The sequence below is a fragment of the Oncorhynchus mykiss genome, chromosome 18 (assembly GCF_013265735.2).
Source record: "Oncorhynchus mykiss isolate Arlee chromosome 18, USDA_OmykA_1.1, whole genome shotgun sequence".
Lineage (NCBI taxonomy): Eukaryota > Metazoa > Chordata > Actinopteri > Salmoniformes > Salmonidae > Oncorhynchus > Oncorhynchus mykiss.
This window is the reverse complement of record NC_048582.1, coordinates 57,808,721-57,814,720: the sequence shown is the minus strand read 5'-3', so window position 1 is coordinate 57,814,720 and position 6,000 is coordinate 57,808,721. Positions and strand designations below refer to the sequence as shown.

At 42.1% G+C, this 6,000-nt stretch overlaps 1 protein-coding gene across 1 annotated transcript in view; it reads left to right on the top strand.

Moving 5' to 3' along the window:
* The first annotated feature begins 1,829 nt into the window (after positions 1–1,829).
* rftn1a (raftlin, lipid raft linker 1a) overlaps positions 1,830–6,000 on the top strand; it is a 46,392-nt gene continuing 42,221 nt past the window's right edge. The window contains exon 1 of the mRNA XM_021572569.2: positions 1,830–2,232. The gene's annotated coding sequence lies outside the window, so the exon portion shown is untranslated. The remainder of the gene's footprint in view (positions 2,233–6,000) is intronic.

Genomic DNA, 6,000 nt, shown 5'->3' with positions numbered 1-6,000 from the left:
GGTTGCCATCTGAAATTGGTTGTTGGTCAAGACCCAGAGTGTGATCCAAAGAGCAGACATGTCCTACGATTCCGTTATGGTCAAAGCTAAATTGAAGTATGAAGCTGAACCTGAACCGAACTTAAGTCAGCTTTGGTACGCCGTTTGATCTATTCCACAATTTGTGACCCGGGGTGGTTTTGTTAGTGCACACCTAGCAAAATGTGTTGCAACATAAACTAGCATTTATTATTGGGTAAGTTCAGGTTAGTCCTTCCCTGATTTGGCATACACTCCAAAAGTGGCTGCTGGTTGGTCACAGCTGCTTTTCTGTCAAGGCAAATCAGACTCTTCTGGTCACAGACCATTTTGTCACAGACAGCAGTATGCTGGTGTACTACCTATGCTCCCTGGGGGGGCCTGCCCCCTTCACAGACAGGCTGCTCTGAATTATGGAGTAGTCTGATAGGCTTTATGAAATATGAATTTATAACGGCGATCCACGCCTAACACAAACCCCGCACAACTTCCATACAAACGGCAGGGTAGCCTAGTGGTTAGTGTTGGACTAGTAACCGAAAGGTTGCAAGTTCAAATCCCCGAGCTGACATGGTACAAATCTGTCGTTCTGCCCCTGAACAGGCAGTTAACCCACTGTTCCTAGGCCGTCATTGAAAATAAGAATTTGTTCTTAACTGACTTGCCTAGTTAAATAAAGGTATAATAAAAAAAAACATGCTTTGAGTCTGTCAACATCAACAACTTTTCTGTCAATGACTGACTGACTGAACACAATGTCACAAACTCAATTTCCATTCAGACATAGTTAAATAAAGGACTAAAGCAACCTAACGTGCTCCTTCTAGTCCAAGCACTTTACATGTTCTGTGACTGACATAACAATTAGAAAAACGTCTGATGCTCAACCAATTTCCCACCTTGCACCTTGTGTACGCTAACTCAACAGTTAGTTGACCCTGAATTTCCCCCCCCAAAAAAAACCTTATGTCCAGTGGCGATTTTAGCATGTAAATCTTGGTCGGACAAACTCAGGATTTTTTTTATTTTTAATGCATGACAAAGTCACTACACAAACCAATACATTAATTGCACTATAATTGTGACGAAATGGTGCCCACAAACTGTTAGGTCACTCACAAAGCTACCCCAACAGTAGTCCCAACATTTTACCGCTGCTACACCTGGCTATCCGGAGAGCCTTGTCTGGCAGGGAAACAGTTCCTTCAACCTCATTTACTGCCTTTAAAAAAACAGCTGTTATGGAAGACTTGCCTACACGTGGTTTCTACTGACAATTGAGATGTACACACTATTGCATAAGGGGACGACGAGTGGATGAGGCAATTCGTGATTTATATTAAGATATTAATGAGCGAGCTAGGACAGACGTAGTCAATATTACTATTTGTTCAGAACTTTTGAAATGTACAGCGACATAATTCAGAAGATGGCCTGTTCTTACTGTATTATCCCCGTATGTCACTTATGCCTGAAGACCCCTCAAAATAAGGATTATGTTTCCAAGCCCTTCCAGAACCAATGCGTGTTAATGTTCAGGCGGAGTGTTGGGGCTCAAAACTCCCCTGTACAGAAGACGCCTTTGTCCAGTGACACTTATGTGTAAAGAAACTGAGTCATGATCAAGTGCTAAAACAGACCTACAGCACTTGCTATAACATGCCGTTATGACATTTCTAATTCAGTAATTGAGCTTGCCATTTTATTCACTCTTTGTGGCTTCCTCTTCACTCATACTATTGCGCTTCCTTCCCTGCTGGTTAAATCAGCCTTCTGCAACTGTAGCGAAGGTTCAATAAGCAGAGGGAGGAGAGAAGCATAATGGTAGACCGTGCTGACGCTCTCAAACACACACATAGAGGGAGATATAATTGGAGGGAGTGAGCGGGGAGAAGAGAACGGAGTGTGTGTGAGGAGTTGATATCACGGGTTTAGGGAGGGATACAGTACTGTACAGTTGTCAGAGGGAGGATTCGGATTTCCGGTTAGCGGAGCAGCATGATCTTAACCGCGGGTAGTGCCTCTTCAACCGAGGTGATCTCACCGACGACTGTGGATTGACAGACAGGCGCACAGAGAAACACACCGAGGACACATTTACCCCAGGAAGAGTGTGAGGGTTTGTTTGTGTGTTGGTGTAACCACATGAGCTCATTGCTTGCCCATGTGTCCTGACTGGGTTCGACTCCTCTGCCCGTGACAACATCCAAACGGGTATGTTTATGTTTTGTTGTTTGTCTCAGCTCTCTGAAAACGAATTACATTTGTGTACTAAGATGGAATGGAAATGTAGGGCAAGGTTCACGGGTGTTGTTCTTATCCTAGATGAAACGAAAAGTATTCTCATCACTTATTAATGTTGTAGGTCTACTGGCAACATCTATCTGGGGCCTCTAAGATAAACTATTGGGAAACGTCTGAGACGTGTGTAGACTCAACTGTACAGTGTACACTTTTTTGGAAAGAGAGGGGAGAAGTTATGGATTGTCTATAGAAGGATCCCTTACATGGGCTCGTTTTTGGCCACAACACAAGTTCTGGTCACAACAGTTAATAACGGTTAATTAACACCCGACCAATGTTCTACTCTAGGTTATACGTTCTGCCAAGACCTGTAAACGATTCTTATCCGCTGTATGATATTGATTTTGATGTCTGTGCCAGCGACTATTTGTGGATAGTATTCCAATCACGCCACACTCTCTGGCAGGGCTCAAGCCCAGATATGCGTGACAGAGTAAATTGTGTCAAGCGCAGCTGGAGAGATGGAAAGAGCAGAGAAATGTGCGAGAGTGTGATTCGGTGCGTAAGCGATCTGTCTTTTCCTGTTTGCTAAACTGCCATTGTTAAAACGGGCACCAGCAGTTCGCCACGTGCCCTCAGCATGCAGGAGAGAAAGGTGCACAAAAAACCCACAGGCGCATGTTGGCCCCCTTTTGGCGTTTTTCGTAATGTAGCATACATTTGTTTGTAAATCACCACAAATAAAAAGTAACTTTTTTTCATAGGGTGTTTGACAATATGTCTGGTGTTATTCTTGGAAAGTAGACTAGATTCAGGCTACCCATTGAAATGAATTGGATGACAATGTTTGCAGGCAATTCATCAACGTCAAACAGGTGTGTGAAATCGTATTCATTATAGTTTATACCCATTTAGGTTTATTTTATTTCTTCAGGGATCATGTCTCCCTCGGAGCACATTGACACTCTCCCATGCTCTCTCTAATCCCCTTTTACATTTTTGTTCTTCTTCCTGCGTCCCCTTCCATATTTAGTGCGAATCTTTTCATCCGCGTGCCCATCTCGCGCTCTCCCTCCGCGGAAGATGAATGGCGTTTCTCTGTGCGTTTGCGCTCCCCAGAAGAGTTCCAAGATAGCGGTGCCACAGCACAGACGGATTATCCTCGCGTGTAATCCGCGTTTGGTTGCGCTGTCATTTAAAATAACTCAGTTAAAAGAGCTGCTTTAATGAGATGCCCTCCTCTGTCTCTCTCCAGCTCTTCTCTCTTTCCTCATACCGCCTTCCTTTGCTCATTTAACTTCTAAGGGCTCTGTATTTTTTTGTGGTGATAGATGCCTCACCTTAACCGTGTGGTAAGATTATCACCACAGGTAGTGCTGAGCAGTTATGATGGGACTGCAGTTCATCATCTAAACCCAACTCTTCAAACCACACAGGTAGCAGAACTAGTTAAAAGCTTAAACAGCAGAACTACAGTAGAACCAGTTATGATTCAACAGAACAGAATAACCAGTTAAAAGCTTCAACAGTAGAACCAGTTGGAACAGTAGAACCAGTTAAACACTTCAACAGTGGAACCAGATAAAAGCTTGGAACAGTAGAACCAGTTAAATGCTTTGAACAGTAGAACCAGTTAAACGCTTGGAACAGTAGAACCAGTTAAACGCTTGGAACAGTAGAACCAGTTAAACGCTTGGAACAGTAGAACCAGTTAAAAGCTTGGAACAGTAGAAGCAGTTAAACACATGGAACAGTAGAACCAGTTAAACGCATGGAACAGTAGAACCAGTTAAACGTATGGAACAGTATAACCAGTTAAAAGCTTGGAACAGTAGAACCAGTTAAACGCTTGGAACAGTAGAACCAGTTAAAAGCTTTGAACAGTAGAACCAGTTAAACGCTTGGAACAGTAGAACCAGTTAAAAGCTTTGAACAGTAGAAGCAGTTAAAAGCTTTGAACAGTAGAAGCAGTTAAACGCTTGGAACAGTAGAACCAGTTAAAAGCTTTGAACAGTAGAAGCAGTTAAGGTCTTCAACAGTAGAACCAGTTAAGGTCTTCAACAGTAGAACCAGTTAAGGTCTTCAACAGTAGAGCCAGTTAAAAGCTTCAACAGTAGAACCAGTTAAGGTCTTCAACAGTAGAACCAGTTAAGGTCTTCAACAGTAGAACCAGTTAAGGTCTTCAACAGTAGAACCAGTTAAGGTCTTCAACAGTAGAGCCAGTTAAAAGCTTAAAAGCTTCAACAGTAGAACCAGTTAAGGTCTTCAACAGTAGAGCCAGTTAAAAGCTTAAAAGCTTCAACAGTAGAACCAGTTAAGGTCTTCAACAGTAGAGCCAGTTAAAAGCTTAAAAGCTTCAACAGTAGAACCAGTTAAGGTCTTCAACAGTAGAACCAGTTAAGGTCTTCAACAGTAGAACCAGTTAAGGTCTTCAACAGTAGAACCAGTTAAGGTCTTCAACAGTAGAGCCAGTTAAAAGCTTAAAAGCTTCAACAGTAGAACCAGTTAAGGTCTTCAACAGTAGAGCCAGTTAAAAGCTTAAAAGCTTCAACAGTAGAACCAGTTAAGGTCTTCAACAGTAGAGCCAGTTAAAAGCTTAAAAGCTTCAACAGTAGAACCAGTTAAGGTCTTCAACAGTAGAACCAGTTAAGGTCTTCAACAGTAGAGCCAGTTAAAAGCTTAAAAGCTTCAACAGTAGAACCAGTTAAGGTCTTCAACAGTAGAGCCAGTTAAAAGCTTAAAAGCTTCAACAGTAGAACCAGTTAAGGTCTTCAACAGTAGAGCCAGTTAAAAGCTTAAAAGCTTCAACAGTAGAACCAGTTAAGGTCTTCAACAGTAGAACCAGTTAAGGTCTTCAACAGTAGAGCCAGTTAAAAGCTTAAAAGCTTCAACAGTAGAACCAGTTAAGGGCTTCAACAGTAGAGCCAGTTAAGGTCTTCAACTGTAGAACCAGTTAAAAGCTTAAAAGCTTCAACAGTAGAACCAGTTAAGGGCTTCAACAGTAGAACCAGTTAAAAGCTTGTCTCCTCCTGCACCACTTGAACCTTAATGTTCTCCCTCGGTGTTAGCAGACAGTGTGTTTAATACAAGCCTAGGGGACAGAGTATGTTTGTAGTTTATCTGTGTGTTCTAATAACGGAAGCAGTCTCTTTTACAGGATTAGTGGAAAATGTGGTTGGACTACTTTATGGGAAAAGCATTCTCAGCAGGGGACATTCTTCTGCTGCTAGAGCAATAAGAGAAGTGAACAGAAGGACCCCACTACTGTCTGTCTACACAAGGGGAGAACGACTGCACCCTCATTGAAGCCACAGAAGTTAAAGGCTGACCAGGCATTGTTTTAAAGAAAATAATGGTAACAATCTAATTGCTTCTAATACACCAGATGTATGTCCTGGAAACTATTAATTTAAAATCGCACTCAGAAGAAATAACAATCATTTATTTGCTAATGGCAGCCTGCAGTACCCCAGTCGGCCTGACTCAGTGAGAGGGGCTGGCCTGCAACATCACTTCCTGGAGTAACTTGAACAGTTGAAATCGGAAGTTTACATACACCTAAGCCAAATACATTTAAACTCAGTTTTTCACAATTCCTGACATTTAATCCTAGTAAAAATACCCTGTCTTAGGTCAGTTAGGATCACCACTTTATTTTAAGAATGTGAAATGTCAGAATAATAGTAGAGAATGATTTTAGTTCTTTCATCACATTCCCAGGGGGTCAGAAGTTTACAT